The 19099-nt window shown below is 44.9% G+C and overlaps 1 protein-coding gene and 1 long non-coding RNA gene across 7 annotated transcripts in view; one reads left to right on the forward strand and one right to left on the reverse strand.

Annotated features, from left to right (window-relative positions):
• The window catches only part of NPHP4 (nephrocystin 4), a 720559-nt gene that overhangs the window by 598105 nt on the left and 103355 nt on the right, over nt 1-19099 (forward strand). The gene's annotated exons all lie outside the window — the stretch shown is intronic.
• Nucleotides 1-19099, reverse strand: part of LOC134966581 (uncharacterized) — a 289870-nt gene that overhangs the window by 151322 nt on the left and 119449 nt on the right. The gene's annotated exons all lie outside the window — the stretch shown is intronic.

The raw sequence follows: 19099 nt of genomic DNA on the forward strand, positions 1-19099 counted from the left end.
TGAAAAATCTGTCTTCTACATACACTTTCTATTTCTAACAGTTAATATTAGTATTATTATTATTTTTTATGCCTAATTAGCCAGATACTGTCTTTAAGTGTAAAAAATAACATTGTGATGACCGTTAAGCAATAAGCCTCGTTACCTTTTGTGCAGAAATGCTAATGTTGTTAACCATCGCGTTTTGCTGCCTTTTGTGCAGAAATGCTAATTATGGGTTTAATTCTGAGTTGATTGCAGCCTCAAGTTTGTTAGCAATTGGGCAAAACCATGTGCACTGCAGGGGAGGCAGATATAACATGTGCCGGAAGAGTTAGATTTGGGTGGGTTATATTGATTCTGTGCAGAGTAAATACTGGCTGCTTTATTTTTACACTGCAATTTAGATTTCAGTTTGAATACACCCCACCCAAATCTAACTCTCTCTGCACATGTTATATCTGCCCCCCCTGCAGTGCACATGGTTTTGCCCAATTGCTAACAAATTTGCTGCTGCGATCAACTCAGAATTAGGCCCTATGTTAACTCACGTTTTGCTGGCTTTTGCGCAGAAATGCTAATTGTGTTAACTATAGCATTTCGCTACCTTTTTCTGCAGAAATGCTACTTTTAACTATTGCGTTTCGCTGTCTTTTTCTGCAGAAATGCTAATTTTGTACTAGCGCATTTGCTGCCTTCTTCTGAAGAAATTATCATTTCGTTAACTAGCGCGTTTCACTGCCTTTTCCTGCCTTGGGAAACACCACTGTCAAATCAGTCCGCACCTTCATTTGCAGATTCTCCGTAAAATGCGTAGGGTGGGAACTGTAAAGTCGTTGCATCAAAATCCAGGCTATTAATACCCAAGGCCACTCCCTGCATTAATTTAAAATGTTCTAATTCTCTCCTAAAATACTGCTTGGTAAAAGCCTTGCGCATGTCATGAAATGAATCATGAGTGAGGGGACGGTCTATTATGTGTGCATTTTACATCTGCTTCACCTACAGTGCAATGTGGTATTGCCCAGGTTCAGGGTCACGTGCTCTTTTTTTACTTTGAATCAGGACCCTTTTTATGCTTTATTTCTTTTGTTATTCATTTAATCATTTAAAAGCTATTGCCAAATGAAAAAATGCTGCTTTGAAATAATAAAGCATTTGAATTGTTTTCAGTAGTCATTTATGCCCTATTTCCAGACATTTTAAAATGGTTATATTAATGGTATTTTTTGCTCTAGTATGTGCCCTCCTTTTTTAATGTGCCCATGTGCACCATCTGGTGTAAAACTACAAGTCGCAGCATGCCACCTTCTATTTATCTGGCAGAGCATCCTAGGACATAGTTCCAGATCAGCTGGAGGACTGCAGCTTGCCTAAGCCTGATGTACTCTGCACATTGTGTATCTGGGTCATTGCTTCAATTAATCGCTCCTCGTTTTCAGTTTCCATCAGGGTATACTGTAAATGGCGTTTTGACTCGTAACAAAAATCCTATATATATTTAATATACATTTAAGCATACCAGATTTACCAGCTAGCTGCTGAATGTGAAAATGGTTCTCTGAGGAACTGTAAGTGAAGACGCACAATAAACCCCGTGGGCAACATTTAGAAAAACTTTAAAAGCAAAATGTTTCCATGTGAAACTGCTCACATCTGTTATTGTCAATAAATGCATTTAATGTGTGCCTCCCAGCCAGCTCCACCTTTCACATATAACCAGACATTTACAGTGTGTGTGTGTGTGTGTGTGTGTGTGTGTACGCTGATGCTATTCATAGAAGTATTGCCACTTCTAAATACAAATTGTACAGATGGGTGGTATTCATGTGACCGGCAGTCGGGAGACCGACGGTCACATGACCTCCACCAACATCCCGCCCCCACACTATCCCGACAGTCGGCATGCCGACCAACATGGACTATTTCCACTCGTGGGTGTCCACAACACCCATAGAGAGGGAATAGAACCGCAGGTCGCCACTGAGCCCGCAGCGTGACGAGCGCAGCGAGCCCGCAAGGGTCTTGCTGCACTCGCCCCTCCCTGCCGGGATCCCGGCGTCGCAGGGGCGCATTAAGAGAGGAGGAGGCCCGGGTGCAGCCTCCTCCGTTCGGGCCCCCTCCTCTCTGCCGGCAGCGCTGAGAGTCTGAGCACTAGAGCGCTCAGACTCTACTGCGCATGCGCAGATCTCCGGGAAAATGTTGCGGCGGCCATTTTCCCTAAGATTTCTCTACTGCGCATGCGCAGAACTCCGTGAAAATGGCCGCTGAGCCATTTTCACAGAGTTTTAATACCGCCGTGGACGTCGCCGCGGGACTCCGGAGGGGCGAGTATTTAGAAAATGAGTGCAGCATTTTACTGCACTAATTATAGAAACACCAGTGCGGCTTCGGTATGCTGCTGGGATCCCGGTGTCGGTATGCTGACCGCCGGTGAGCCATACCACACCCGTACACATGTGCCCTCATACGTCTTTGCGTGACGCCAAATATCTTTTTGACAACTTTGCATCATAATCACAACGCGACTAGGATGCACCAAGAGATTGTGCTGATTAATTTAATATGCTTGTATATCTGTGTGCAACTGAATCTCTGAATCTTTATATGAAGTGCTACGATAGAGCGGCGTGTTTCATTTCCGTGCCAAGTTCCGTTGTGCTTCATATACAGACTCAGTCACACACAGATGTGTGTGTCGCTTAGACAATTAATCTGTCAAAATTAGTGGGAACTTATAATGAGCAAATGAGCTCTTTATGTATAAATAGCTGAAAATCCGCTAAAAGATCTTTTAGAATTAAAATTTTTATTAGTTACCAGCCCGTCAAAATGACAGAACACCGTAACACTAATGTCCGCATTGGCTGCGCATGCACGAATGGAGCAACACTTGACTTCCTCCACCAGCCGCCATCTAGTGGCTGCTGACGCACAAAACACTTGGATTGCCCCCATAGAGGTAAGGAGCAGCGTTGGCCTTTTATTATATAGGATAATATTAAGTTATTTTAAAAAGTCCCTGTTCTGTTTCTCTGCGCGCAATTCATATTATTATTTAGAGGAACGCGAGACATGACATCACTATTTAAGTAATTTAAAGGGGGCTTGCACCCTCTGGTAATTATTATGTGTTGATTTACACATACCCTCTTGGAACGTTTACTGAATACATTGTTTAATCTTACTGTTACCTTCGGTGCTGTTCAGCTTCATATTGTTTCTACCAAGCAGAGTAGTTTATATTCACACTGCCCTGGGATACGACACAAAGCTGCTTCTTACTACTATATCCAATGCAGAGAGCTTAGCAGAGCTTTGCAATATCCCAGGGCAGCTAAACTACATCATAAAAAAGCATAGAAGGAAATGAGAAAGATAAATCAATGTATTGAATCAAATGTCTCCTACTATTAAATTAAAGTTATCGATTGTGGCAACAAACTGTGTAATATAATATATCATATTTCGATTTATATTCATTTAATTTTTCTCGATATGTACAGTGTAATACGTGTGTCGGAGCAGGGGCTAAAATGAATCACGTCATATTAGCCCTACCCCTTCCATATGGACTCACTATTCCCGGTATTATCTCCCCATCCTGCTGACTTCACTATTAAGTGGGTGGAATGTGGGAGAGTTACCTACTCTTCCAGGGATGCAGAGGGCTACCCCAATAATCTAAGTAAGTATGGTCTAGAGCTGACTGTCCAATAAAACGATCCATGGCATTTATGCAAAATACCTCCTAAGTGGGTGGAGCTAGACTTGCCCTTGATTGGGAAGACACGCCCCTTTGATACAGCAATCTTCCTGAAATGATTTTTAAAAAATTGGTGTGTCCATATTGATATAGAGGGGGCGGTGGGATCGGCGGCGTTGATACATTGCTGCCCAGTGTGTAGTTGGCATCATTGTATATGGCTTTTCCTATTTTCAAGGCTTGCCGCTAACCTGATTCTGCTTTCTCCCCTCTAAGCAGTGCACTGGCCTGCTGTGATGGCATAACAGAGAGAATGATCCCAGCATCATATTTCTATATTTCTAATCTAGCGTAGAAATGGAACTGGCAGAATGACAGCTCGGCAGGTGGTAGACAAAGCTGGGTGCTCTGTTACATTTCCCTGCAATTCTGTTTTCATATACATTTCCTATACCATTAATTACTGGAAGATTTAAGTACTCCAGACAATGCTTTATCAGTTCCAAGCACAGTCTGATAATTAGTTGCTATACATTTGATAAATAAAGTCAAGTCAATTTAATTTAATTTGTAATTTAATCAGTACTTAGGTTTGGATCTTATATATCTCATAGTTTAGAAGTCACACTCTTTTAACATGGTTCTTCCCAGTAGTGGCCTTTTTTTTTTTTTATTAGAGCATATTTTATTGTATTGAGCTATTTTGGCTTTTAACTTTATTAGTGTTTGTGATTACTGAAAATAGAGAGTACAGTTTATTTGACTGTCAGACCTAATGGAAACAGTTTGTTTTCCTATTCAATCATAGAACACGCAGCAGGTGCAACTGCTGTGCCAAAATATGGTAATGCCATAGGAGGCATCTGCTATTCGCTGCTGCATCCGAAGACGGACATTGGATTCGGAACACCTACGAAAAGGGGCTGACGCACCTCCCTATTTTGTAAACCGGTCTCCATCGCCACCGCCTCACCGCCTGCAAACGGTTGCAAACTGTCACTCACCTAATGTTTGCAGCCGCACTACATCCGACAACACAGGACACAGCACAGGGTCCTGTGCGATTGCCAGCTCAGCATCGGAGATGTCTGTGGCCATCGGGTTTGCTTGCATCTCTGAATTTCATAGTTCCAGAGTGAGTGCCACTTTATTTACCGGCAAGCCACTAAATAAAACGTACTAGTCAATGCACAGGCATAGTGTAAATATTGTACATGGGACTAAGGGGGACATGTACTAAGCAATGGTAAAAGTGGAGAAGTTGCCCATAGCAACCAATCAGCTGCTCTGTATATGTTTATAGTGTGCAAATTATAAATGTTACGTCAATGCTGATTGGTTGCCATGGGCAACTTCTCCACTGGCTCACTTCTACACTTTTATCACTGCTTAGTACATGTCCCCCTAAAAGTGTAATCCGTGTTTGGTAGTGGCTGAGCATCGTAGGAAGGTCAGATTAAGGTAGGTACGTAGAGGAGTAGTACTCAGTGGAATAAAGATGGGCAGCATATGAAGGACAGTGCGCCATACCGGATGAGCCAGAATGGGCAGGCAGAAATATACAGCAAAGGTCTGCAGTAACTAACAATAGGTACATGAGACTGTTACGCAGACTAAACAGGTGGACTGTAAAAGAAGTCAATTCAGACAATTCGGAAAAGAGAGAAAGGGCAGAAATATAAATGAATCACATACACAAGAAGATAATCAGAGCCTGTAGTGCAAACTAGGGGGAGGCTCTAGTAACCAGCACTATGTGCAGGAAGTGATGGGTTAGATAGAGCTTCATGTTATGGGGAATGACCAGGGGCTAATCAGCGGTGGCCAGAAGGTAAAAGCCTGTTTTATATATACATTACTCATCTGCAAGACAACAGACATTGGGATGCTGATTGCACTGTTAATTCTATCTGAAAACTAATTTCCTAAGTGACAATTGTAGACTTGATTCCATAGAAACACAAGGCAGTCCGCATCCTCACGGCATAGGCAAGCTTGTTATTCTCTGAGAATGATTGATTTTATATTGATTAACTGTTACTGACCTCAGCTTGAATGTTTCACCTTCCTTGTCCCAAACCTACATCTGGTCCTCAGGCCGCAGTCAGTCCGATAATTAGGAACTCTGTTTTCCAACCTCATTCCCTCCTCTGACCCTTGCGTGCTTCTGTCTGCAGCTGTACATGCTATATGAGCATTAATCGTTGTGTAGGGTCCTTTGAGACCACATACTGCAGCATGTAAACGCTCATTAAATAACATAGACCCTGCAATATAACTGCTTCCGTCTAGTACTTAATGTCCTGCTCCCAAACATCCTGTTTTATTTACTATTGAGCGGAAATTATTAATTGATGAGAAGAGGTTTTTTGGTTAGGTTTTTTTTTTTTTTTTTTTTTAAAGAATCAACTAGTTCAGCAGAGGAACTGTTATAGCATAGCAATTGTAATAGCATGTTCTCCAACGAAGCATTATGTGCTGGGAAGCTGGAAGGTCTGCAGTCTTTGCCATAAGACATAGCAACCTATACGACACTTGCTTGTATGGTCTTATTATTATTATTATTATTATTATTAATAGGCTTTATTGATAAAGTGCCACCATATGATGTACATCGAGGGGACCGTGGTGCAAATGAACAACATAATGACATGAAACAGAAGGTAAATCTGTCCCTGTCAACTAAGCTTACAATAGGCATGGCCTTCGACCATTGATGGTCTATGGCTGATGTAGAATAGTTTTCCTATCGATGGGGGAAAACCAGATGGTTCCCCACCTTCGATGATACACAGCCACCAAATATTTATAAATTTTTTGTCAAGTTATCTGAACACGGAGCTTTATCTCCGCCCCTGATACTCCTGCGATGCTCCGCCCCGGGCTCTCATTGGCCAGCGGCATATGGAATAGTAAAGCAGGAGTGATCATCGGTTGGTGAAACCATTGATGGTTCTCTTGCAGATGGTTTCACACCATTGATGTTACCCATCTATGGTACCATCGACGGGTAACCCACTGATGGCCATCCCTAGTTTACAATCTTCAAGGTGCGGTGAGCAATAGATTTAAAACCTAACTAGCCAATTGTTAGTTGTGGGGTTTCAGTCTTGTACCTACAGTAAATGCTATTTTGGTAATGCAGCCATCATTATTTCAGACTAGTATGCCAGACCTGGTATATGCTGGTGCACCTTGGTCTACCTGCTGCTCCGCCCTCCACCGCTTTGTCCCTCTGTCCTGCCCTTCCTACTCCATCCTCGCTGTATATACTGTCGAAGTCGAAAATATTTCATTACACACATCACGTACAAATTACACACAGATGGCCTCCGTGCACGTACTTGTTCTGCCGTGCGTGCACATATTCGCAAGTTGCGTATGACCGCTCCCGCGATCCTACATATTAGCACGTGGTATGAGTAATTGCGGTAGTATTTGTTTTCGCATGGAAAAGCCATAAAAACACATTACATATTTAATCCATATAATGCACAATGTACACATTGCCCACATGCACCACACCAGCGAGTTACACTTGCTTAAAGGGTTTAATAACAAAGGGATTCACCTTTACAGGATAGGAGGGGACAGAATTAGGTTAGGAGGTGGTGTTTGGTATCCAGCTGTAGGGTATTTTAAGAGCAATATTCCGGAGTTGGTTTGCGAAAGATCGCACGCTCCTGCGCATAGTTATGTGCAGGAGCAGTATATTAATATTAACTGTATTTACTGTACTCCTGATATTCGGCGGGAACCCAGAGGAGAACATCTGCAAGTGCACCTGGACCAGACATCGCCCACCTATTCAAACCGACCTATGACCTCTCCTGTACTGTAAATGACCATCCCAATGACCAATAGACAAAGAGGTTACAGTTTCCATTGTGTTAGGTTTTGGACAAATGTATAAAAAGCCAGCTGCAGGCCCGGTCATGCACAATCTCTGAAGGTTATCTACCTTGATGACTGAGCACCGGACCGGGAAGCGCAGGCGAACAAACATATGTACCATTGACCATGTAGCCCTTTTTCTCTTATTGTATTGTATTATTGTTGTAACCCCCTGCTAGTAAAATAACCATTGGTGGGTCGGACCCCAACATAGTTTTGAAATACAAATTTGGTGTCGTGTCCCATTTCCTGCTAAAGGTTTAAGGTATATTTCTATCACCATGTATCTGCATTGAGCTAACAGCGTGTCTGTGTGTGTGTATGCACTGCGTGTACTTTGTACGTCCGTCGCGGTGTATGTACGCAAAGTGCGTACACAGTACGGGCTCTTGTACGCTAACTGGGTAAAAAGTACGTAGAGTAAGGATTAATTACAGCGGCCGCAGCGGCTCGAATTTAAGTGTATTAAGGTATTGCTTTTTTGTCCTATAAAATAATCAGCATTCACAATACTTACCCCTTCCTGGTGCAGGGTGGTCCTCTTACATATATAATACTATGAGGCGCATGTCCTTTCTAAACCGTCCCTAGATCACTTTACTAAAATTGCCTTTATCGCTCCATTCAAAGACAAGGAAGCCACCCACCACTGTGCTGGGGTGTGTACAAATCTGGATATTATTCCACTGACTTTTTGTTTTTTCTATTGACTTTTAATACTTATTTGATGGGTTTGTGCGACGAATCCATTTGCACGGGTGTTCGCAAGGAGGTTGACAGGAAGAGGGCGTTTGTGGGTGTCAACTAACCGTTTTCTGGGAGTGTTTGGAAAAATGCAGGCGTGTCCAAGCGTTTGCAGGGAGGGTTCCTGACGTCAATTCCGGTCCTGAACATGCTGATGTGATCGCAGCGGCTGAGTAGAGACTGCACAAGATCTGTCTGTACAGCTCTGCTACACATGCGTTCGCACACTTGCACAGCTAAATAACACTCCCCCTGTAGGCGGCGACTATCTGATCGCAGCAGTGCAAAAACCGCTGCCCAGCGATCAGGTCAGGCCCATAGTGTATTTCTCCTTGGCCAGTTTAACAAAATGTTCCTAAAGCACAAATATGTTCTAATAAATACAGGCCCTAGGACTCATCACTCATGATTCATGTAAGTAAATAAATTCTATGGGAACTATTCCTCAAGTGCTGGAACAGTACATAAAAATGAAACTGCAAGAGCTATAGTCCATGTGTGATAAATATCTGCATCGATTGTGTGCTACTAAAAGGTCTCATTTGCCCAGGATACATTTATCTTGCATAATATGTATCTTTCAATGTAAACATTTGTTTCCTTTGTTCCGCCTCAAGTTATGCTGCTTGTTTATTTTTCTTATACGGTATAGAATGAAATGAAGTATCAGACTAGGAAACACTACCTTTTCCACACCAGTTTTCATAAATACCCCTAACAGTATTCTCTGCTACACGACACTTAAGGCCCACACACACTGGGCGATTTTGAGCTAAAAACAGGTCACTTTTGGTGTGTTGAGCTCCTTTCAGCTCAAAGCCGCCCAGTGTGTATGCCCCAGCGATGAGCGCTGATGCGCGCTCCCACTTCATCGCTGGCAGCCGCCGTTCATCTACTGGTATTACCAGTAGATGCACCACGGTCCCCTCTGCATTACCAGTAGATGAACGGTGCAGTGAGCGGCTTTCCATAGCGTCCTGCTATGGAAAGCCGCTCACCCCCGCTGACATCGCTGGGCAGCGGGGGAATGCGCTCAGTGTGTATGGACCTTTACACTGCAAAATGTGTTTATGCTTACTACTCCCTCATACACAGCATTCCCTTCTATTCCCTCTCACTGTCACCACACCACACAAACCCTGTAGAAGTAGCAGACAATGGGGGGTAATTCAGACCTGATCATAGCAGCAAATTTGTTAGCAGTTAGGCAAAACCATGTGCACTGCATGGGGGGGGGGGGGGGCAGATATAACATGGGAACAGAGAGTTAGATTTGGGTGGGGTGTGTTCAAACTGAAATCTAAATTGCAGTGCAAAACGAAAGCAGCCTGTATTTAACCTGCACAGAAACAATATAACCCATCCAAATCTAACCCTCTCTGTAAATGTTATATCCCCCCCCCTTCCCGCAGTACACATGATTTTGCCCAACTGCTAACAGATTTGCTGCTACGATCAGGTCTGAATTGCCCCCAATATCCACCTACTCCGATTCTTTCGTAAATGAAGCCAAAATGTGAGAGACTAAAAAATAAAAATAATGCAAGAGTGCAAACACCTGTAGACAAGGTAGCTATTTAATCAGCACTGAATGCACTCACAAACATAGAAAAGTAGGAAGTTATTTTCTATGTTTGTGAGTGCATTCAGTGCTAATTAAATAGCTACCTTATCTACAGGTGTTTGCACTATTGCATTATTTTTATTTTTTAGTCTCTCACATTTTGGCTTCATTTCCGAAAGAATTATTGGCTCCAACAATCGTTTTTAATCGTGGACCAGTGTTGTGTGACATGTCTTCAAAATACCTACGTTTGTGAGTGCAAAATTCTGACCATTAAAGAACATTTATCAGTATTTGGTGTTTTTGCACTATTGCTTCTTTTCTTTTGTAGTACAGTACATTAAGGGATTGAATCAACTACGGTCCACTCTCTCTTCTATTCGATTGAGTTAAAGGGCCTCTACCAGCACCCCTTGTATTCATATTAACAGTGTAAGCGCAATTGTACATCTTTCCTATTTGTTATGCTCTTGTTTTTTGGGAAAATTGGTGATTTTTTTCCTTAAAGTGTATATGCTGCTAAATCACACTGTTTAAATCTGCGCAGACAGCACAAAAGTTATATTTCATTCATACCACATCTTCCGTAAAACACGGAGGCAGAGTGATGGCATGTTCGTGAATGGCGTCTCACCAGTGTTTATTGATGCTGTGACAGAATGCAGAAGCAGCCGGATGAATGCTGGCATGTGCAGAAATATACTTAGATTTAGTCAAATTCTTCAAGGTTGATTGGATGGTGCTTCACAGTACAGATGGACAATGACCCAAAACATACTGCAAAAGTAAGTCAGGAGTTATGTGGAATATACTGCAATGGCCGAGTCATCCACCTGATCTCAACACGATGGAGCATTTCACCTGTTGAAGACAGTACCAAAAGGCAGAAAGGTCCACAAACAACTGAAAACAGCAGTAATAAACAAAGGAGGAAACTCAGCATTTGGTGATATACAGGGGTTCCAGACTTTGGGTAGTCATCACCTGCAAAGAATTCTCGTCAAAGCATTAAAAATGAACATTTTATTTATGATTGTGTTCATTTGTCCAATTACATTTTAGCCCTGAACACAGGGGACTGTGTATAAAAATGGTTGCAATTCCTCAATGTATCATACAAAATTTTGTTCGAGCCCGCCCAATTCAGACCTAATCGCACCTCTGCGAATTGGCAGAGGTTTGCGATTGGATAGTCGCCACCCAGACAGAGTGAAAATCCGCCCCGTGCAAGTCTGCATACGCCATGCAAAAAGCTATGAAAACGCCTATCAGCTGCAAATCCGTTCGCAACTCACCATCAAATGTTTTTTCCAGTCTGTGTCCTACAGGGCGAAAGAAACAGGCTGACCGGGCCGGAGCTGACGTCACACACCCGCCCTGAAAACACTTGGGCATGCCTGCATTTTTCCTGACACTCCCAGAAAACGAGCAGTTACCACCCATAAATGTCCACTTCCTGTCACTCAATCTGCGAACTCCTAGCGAACAAAAAAGGCGGAGGATTTTTTCGCAGTTTGGCCTCGCGCCTGTGCATTACGATTGCACAGCTGATTGATAATTGGCCGTTGTGCGATTTCGCTCAACAGCGATCAGGTCTGAATTAGGCCCTAAAGCGGAAAGTCTGCACTGCAACTGCATCTCATTTGTTTAACGTGATCTCCCATTGTGGTGGCTTAAAGAGACAAAAGTAGGAAATTTGTGTCATTGTCCCAATATATATGGACCCTAGTGTGTGTGTGTGTGTGTGTGTGTGTGTATATGTATGTATGTATTATATATATATATATATATATATTGTAACAGGAGTCTTGCTAGAATGTGGTCTACTGCAAAAATTCCACCAGTGACTGACTCCAGGCTTATGCATAAACAACAAATACCTTTTATTCAGGTTGCTCAAAAACAAAGATACAGTATACATAAAACAAAATATCACTTTATCTAGTATAAACTACCAGGGAGGTTAGGCCCTGCCTCACTCCCTCTTACTAAATAAGGAACCCTTCAGGTCCCGGCATCCTGACACGAGTGCCCCAGTCTTCCGGATCCCACTGTCCCTAGCAGGCCTATCACCTGGACACTAACTGCCTTCAGGAGCCCTGACTGGTGGGAGAGACTTTGCTTTAAACCCAGCACCCAGGTGCTGGCTGATAAAGCAGCTTCTTGGGCTAAGAAGCCTATAAGACCTGGTCTGGGCCAAATGGATGAGAACCTGGAACATCCACACTTCCCACCTACCCCCAGAACCCTGTGTGTAGCTTACAGGTGGCAAAGTATATATATATATATACACACATATATACACACACACACACACACACACACAAACACACATACATATTTATATATATATATATATATATATATATACATACCGTATATACCGTCAGCAGAAATTAACAAAAACATTATTTAATACATTGCACCAGTATTTTATAAAATTGCTGCCAATACTCATTTCATTTTAAAATGTACAGTTAAACAATGTCGTTTCTTTATGGTTCTGACATCTAATCACCATAAGAAAGATTAGCTATATTAAAAGTTAAATTGCCATTATCATACTTTTTCATACGTTGCCTGCAGGGAATAGATAAGCTTATGGAGGAATGATGCACGGAGCCTGAAAGCTGTCAGAAGTAAAATGTCAGTGGTAGCAGATCACCTAGTTAAGTAAAATAAAATCTAGAAAGCCTACTTTTTATCATAACACATTTTTTAATAGCAGAATGAATTTATTTATTTGCAGGGTGTTTACATAATGAAATCATATTACTCATGCGATCTCCATTGATATTATCTGTGCTAAGCACACAGACGAAGTATGAACACTACAGTGATAACAGACAGGTAGTCACATGCTAGCTGCTGCCTCTGTTGGGAACACATAACAGTAAAACCCTGAGTCATGAAAGACTAATCCCCAACTCTCATTTGAATGAATTGAGAATCTAGGTCATATTGAAATTAAGAGAATTTCCATCTTCTTTATGATACAGTATTTATTTCCTGTATACCATCTTGTGAGATCTAGAAAAAGGAAATAACTAATTATAATGTTTGCTAATGTGACTGGGCTTGATATTAATTGTACTGCATTCATCAACTGGTTTATGAAGTCTGATATTACTCCTGCCTGCTGTCCATGAACTCTGCTTCTTCCACTGTATAACTCTCACACTGTGGCTTCCTGTTGCATCCATTCACCTTCTCACTTAATGTCACAGGGGGTAATTCAGACCTGGGGGTATATTTACAAAGATTCGTGTTTTGTCCGTTTTGAAGGGTGTTTGAACTCGAATGGTATCGGGTGCATTTTACTGCAACTTTTTGAATCCTGATACGATCATTCACTAAGCTGCCGAGTTTTGCACAATCGTTTTTTCCGATGTCGATGTGATTCGTAATATCAGGCAGTGTTTTACGGGAGTGATGAGTAAAACACTGCCTGACAAAACACAAGGAATCCCGGCCGGATCTGTGAGAACCGTGCAGGGCTTCATTGTGTACCTTAAAAAGTTGATTAAAGTCTTCAAAAATCTGATAAAAATTGTGTGGGGTCCCCCCTCCTAAGCACAACCAGCCTCGGGCTCTTTGAGCCGGTCCTGGTTGAAAAAATATGGGGGGGAAAATGACGGGGGTTCCCCCATATTTCATCAACCAGCACCGGGCTCTGCGCCTGGTCCTGGTTCCAAAAATACGGGGGACAAAAAGCGTAGGGGTCCCCCGTATTTTTGAAACCAGCACCGGGCTCCACTAGCCAGGTACATAATGCCACAGCCGGGGGACACTTTTATACTGGTCCCTGCGGCCCTGGCATTACATACCCAACTAGTCACCCCTGGCCGGGGTACCCTGGAGGAGTGGGAACCCCTTAAATCAAGGGGTTCCCCCCCCTCCAGCCACCTAAGGGCCAGGGGTGAAGCCCGAGGCTGTCCCCCCCATCCAAGGGCGGCGGATGGGGGGGCTGATAGCCTTTTGAAAAAATGTGAATATTGTTTTTAGTAGCAGCACTACAAGTCCCAGCAAGCCTCCCCCGCAAGCTGGTACTTGGAGAACCACAAGTACCAGCATGCGGTGGAAAACCGGTCCCGCTGGTACTACTACTAAAAAAATACCCCCAAAAAAACAGGACACACACACCGTGAAAGTATAAGTTTATTACATACATGCACACCTCCATACATACATACTTACCTATGTTCCCATGAGGCTCGGTCTACTTCTCCATGTAGAATCTTTGGGGTACCTGTGAAAAAAATTGTACTCACATAATCCAGTGTAGAATCAGACCTTTGTATAATCCACGTACTTGGCAAAATAATAAAACGGAAACCCGACCACGCACTGAAAGGGGTCCCATGTTTACACATGGGACCCCTTTCCCCGACTGCCAGGACCCCCCCTGACTCCTGTCAAAGAGGGTCCCTTCAGCCAATCAGGGAGCGCCACGTCGTGGCACTCTCCTGATTGGCTGTGTGCTCCTGTAGTGTCTGTCAGGCTGCACACGGCAGAGATACAATGTAGAGCCTATGCGCTCCATTGTAGCCAATGGTGGGAACTTTGCGGTCAGCGGTTGACCGAAAGTAACCTCACCGCACTCAATTTTTTTTCCAGTTTTTACACTAAACAGACCCTTTCCCATAGATAACCATGCACAGATCTCACTGATCCGTGCATGGTTATCCAAACTCGACTGAATAAAGCAGGTCTATTTTTTTGCTGCTTTTTTTAACGAATCGAAAAAAAACAGACCCGCACTTGAGCACTCAGAAACTAACACCCAAATACGAATGAATAGTGAATGCCCGTATTGTATGAAATAACAGCCGTGTTTGACCGATGGTCTATTCATTCGTATTTCGGAACTTTGCAAATCAAACCATTACGAATAGTCCAAACACTGCCGAGATTGGTGCTTGGTGAATTCCCGGATTGGGACTTAGAAAAAAAAAACACAAATCGGACAAACTCGAATTCTTAGTAAATATTGGCCCTGATTGCAGCAACAAATTTGTTAGCAGTTGGGCAAAACCATGTGCACTGCAAGGGGGGGAGGGGGATATAACATTTGTAGAGAGAGTTAGATTTGGGTCTGAATTACCCCCACTGCCCCTGTCACATGCAGCCCTTTATTCATTATCAAATCACTCATCTCCCGATATACTATGTGCTGCTGGGGAACCTGCTCCTTCCACTATTTAACTCACACTCTACCTTCCTGATGCCTCCATTCCCCTCCTCACATCATGTCACTGCCCCTGTCACATGTAGCCCTTTATTCATACTTGCCTACCTGACCCTCTCCATGAGGGAGCAAATGCTCTGTTCCTGGACTTTCCTGGTAATGTATGATTGCCATCACCTGTGGTGAGCTAGGTAATTGATAAGAAAGGTGTTTCACCACAGGTGATGGCAATCATACATTACCAGGAAAGTCCAGGAACAGGGCATTTTCTCCCTCATGGAGAGGGTCAGGTAGGCAAGTATGCCTTTATTCATTATCAAATCACTCATCTCCTGATATACTCTGTGCTGCTCCTTCCACTATATAACTAACACTGGGGGGAATTCAGACTGAATCGCTGCAGCGGCAGTGATTGCAGTCTGAATCCCTTTGTGGAGTGTGCCCACGCACACTGGGAGCACAGTGAGATGCTTTCAGCATTTCAGGGCTGTGATCGCCACAGCCTGATTGACAGGCAGAGGTGGTCGCGGGGCGGGAGGGGGCGTGCCAACGGCGTTAGAATGCCATTGGTGGGGCAAAGGCTGGACAACGCAGGCGTGTCCAGTCTGTTTCGTGGGTCGCGCTGGGTAGACGCCTGGCAGGGAGCTACTCGCCAGGTACAAAAGCATCTCTGCCGTGCAATGCTTTTGCACCCGTGCGAGGGGGGGGTGGGGCAGAGCCATACATGCGGGGCGGCATAGGCCAGTGCTGGGCGTCCTCCCGCTATCTGAGAAACTGATCGTAGATGAACTAAATTTACATACAGATCTGAATTAACCCCACTGTACCTTCCTGATGCTTCCATTCCCCTCCTCACATCTTGTCACTGCCCCTGTCACATGTAGCCCTTTAGTCATTATCAAATCACTCATCTCCTGATATACTCTGCTGCTGTGGGAGCCTGCTCCTTCTACTGTATAATTATCAGTCTGTTTATTCCCGTTGCCTCCATTCCCCTCCTCACATCACTGCCCTGTGCACTGATTGGCTGTGCAGCCTGTCAGTCTATCTAGACATGCTTACCTTTTTTTTTTTACTGTTAATGAAATGATCTGTGCTTTCTGTGAAACACTGTGTCACGTTATGTTATTGTATTTGTTGCAGGCTATAAATAATTGATAATTAAGGCCACAAAATCTGTTGGAAGTATGTAAATGTAAATTCAGAGAACTGCACAGCAACAAATCATACAAGCAAATTGTTAATTCAACCTGCAAAAACCTTCTAGAGACGTTCGCCAAGCAGTGCTTAATATGCTGAGCACAGTGACCTGTGGAAAACATAAGGATACTGATTAAATTATACATGGCTAAATCTTTTTTTGGTCTTTGCATTAAAAATGTATTTGACAATTTTTTACATTCATTTCAGATGTTAAATGTTTTCCATTTTAGATTTCTAATTTATTTAAATGTGTCCTTTTTTTTTTTGAGTGGCTAGTAGTAATAGTGTTTTTTCCCTTGCTCACCTCTGCAGCTAGTAGCTTGGGCCCAAATTTTCTCCTGCATGCTACTGTCCACAGGTTATAAGGTTAGATGTCCTGTGTTTAGGAAACGTACATTTATTGGGGCTTATTCAGAAGTGGACACCCACTGTCAGCATCCGTACACACTGTAATACTGATTGGTAGGTCCTTAGAAGCCATATAGCAGCTGCAGTTTCTCCCTACAAGTATTCCCTCCCAGAGGCGTCACTAGGGTTGGTGTCACCCGGTGTAGTAACTCATGGTGTCACCCCCCATGGACCTCCTCCCGTTGCACACCACACGGTTTCTTATCAGTGTGTGTGTGTATATATATATATATATATATATATATATATATATATACATACATACATACATACATACATACATACATACATACACATACGGTGATCGAAGAGGGAATTTTGAAGTAGGGGTATTGAAAATTGAAAGGGGTATTGTCCACTCGAGGGTGTACTGTGGCAGACGCCGAAAAAGGGGTGTGGGCAATCAGAATGGGGGTGTCCTTAAGAGGCACTGGATGAGAGGGAGGACACATGGTGGAGGAATGACTGAGGAGGAAGGGGGCATTGGGTGAGAGGGGGATGCAGGGTGGGAGAAGGACATAATGGATAGAGGGACAGAGAAAGGGGGAGATGCTGCGTGGGGAAGGATGCAGAGTGGGAGGGGGACAGGGGATTGGGACACTGGGTGGGAGACGACGCAGGGGGGAGGGGGACAGACTGGGGACTGGGACACTGGGTGGGAAAGGGACATACTGGGGATTGGTACACTGGGTGGGAGAGGACTCAGAGTGGGAGGGGGACATACTGGGGATTGGGACACTGGGTGGGAGAGGATGCAGAGTGGGAGGGGGACAGGGGATTGGGACACTGGGTGGGAGAGGACGCAGAGTGGGAGGGGGACAGGGGATTGGGACACTGGGTGGGAGAGGATGCAGAGTGGGAGGGGGACAGGGGATTGGGACACTGGGTGGGAGAGGACGCAGAGTGGGAGGGAGATAGGGGATTGGGACACTGGGTGGAAGAGGATGCAGAGTGGGAGGGGGACAGGGGATTGGGACACTGGGTGGGAGAGGACGCAGAGTGGGAGGGGGACGGGATTGGGACACTGGGTGGGAGAGGACGCAGAGTGGGAGGGAGATAGGGGATTGGGACACTGGGTGGGAGAGGATGCAGAGGGGGACAGGGGATTGGGACACTGGGTGGGAGAGGACTCAGAGTGGGAGGGGGACATGGGATTGGGACACTGGGTGGGAGAGGATGCAGAGTGGGAGGGGGACAGGGGATTGGGACACTGGGTGGGAGAGGACGCAGAGTGGGAGGGAGACATACTGGGGATTGGGACACTGGGTGGGAGAGGATGCAGAGTGGGAGGGGGACAGGGGATTGGGACACTGGGTGGGAGAGGACTCAGAGTGGGAGGGGGACAGGGGATTGGGACACTGGGTGGGAGAGGATGCAGAGTGGGAGGGGGACAGGGGATTGGGACACTGGGTGGGAGAGGACGCAGAGTGGGAGGGAGACATACTGGGGATTGGGACGCTGGGTGGGAGAGAATGCAGAGTGGGAGGGAGACATACTAGAGATTGGGACACTGGGTGGGAGAGGATGCAGAGTGGGAGAGGGACAGACAGGAGACTGTCATTTAATTTTAAAGCCTACCAGCTCCAGCGGCGGCAGGTACAGGAACCAAGCGTCTGGCGGTGCTCCTTCAGCGGCAGGGACGAGATCCAGGTGCATCTCCTGTGCGCGCCCAGCAGTGGCAGGCAGGGATGAGAGCCGGGTACCCCGTTAGCTGTAAAGACTCCCATTCTCCCTCCCAGAATGGCCTTCCCTGCGGTGTCGGCGTGCGTGATGACATCACGGGGAGTGAAGTACTGCACCCGGCATCCATAGATTGCGGCAGTACAGACCCGGCGGCGGTGAAATTAGTCAGGCCAGGCGGATGTCTGAATTACTGCCGGAAGTGAGTGTGGATGTACAGCTCTTTTTGGTGTCACCCCATTGAAGGGTGACACCTGGGTGCGGGCCACACACCCCACACACCCCTCATGACTCCACTGTTCCCTCCTATGTGAGCAGTTGAGTGCCCGTGTATGTAACCACTTTCACTGACACAACCGCAGCAATCCCATAACATGGGCCATCTCTGTACATGTGCTAAATCCAGACCTAACTTAAGGAGGGGGGAGGGGAGAAAAGGGTGCATCTCTACACAATCTCCCCTCTCAGGGTACCCCCTTGGCCTTTGGTTACAGGGTGATTGCAATACCAGGCTGTAGACTGACTGGAGACTGAAAGGGAGGCAGAGTCTTTTAGGATGGGGCAGGGCTACATGGCACTCAGCCAGTGCTAGCCAGGAAGACAGCATGGGGAGAAAGAGAGAGGAAGGGACGGAGGAGCTGCTACAGACAGTGAGTGTACATACTCTGTAAGGTGAGAAGGAGCACTATATTGTCCGTCTGGGGTGGTATTCATGTGACCGCCGGTCAGCTGA

The sequence above is a fragment of the Pseudophryne corroboree genome, chromosome 10 (genome assembly GCF_028390025.1).
Source record: "Pseudophryne corroboree isolate aPseCor3 chromosome 10, aPseCor3.hap2, whole genome shotgun sequence".
NCBI lineage: Eukaryota > Metazoa > Chordata > Amphibia > Anura > Myobatrachidae > Pseudophryne > Pseudophryne corroboree.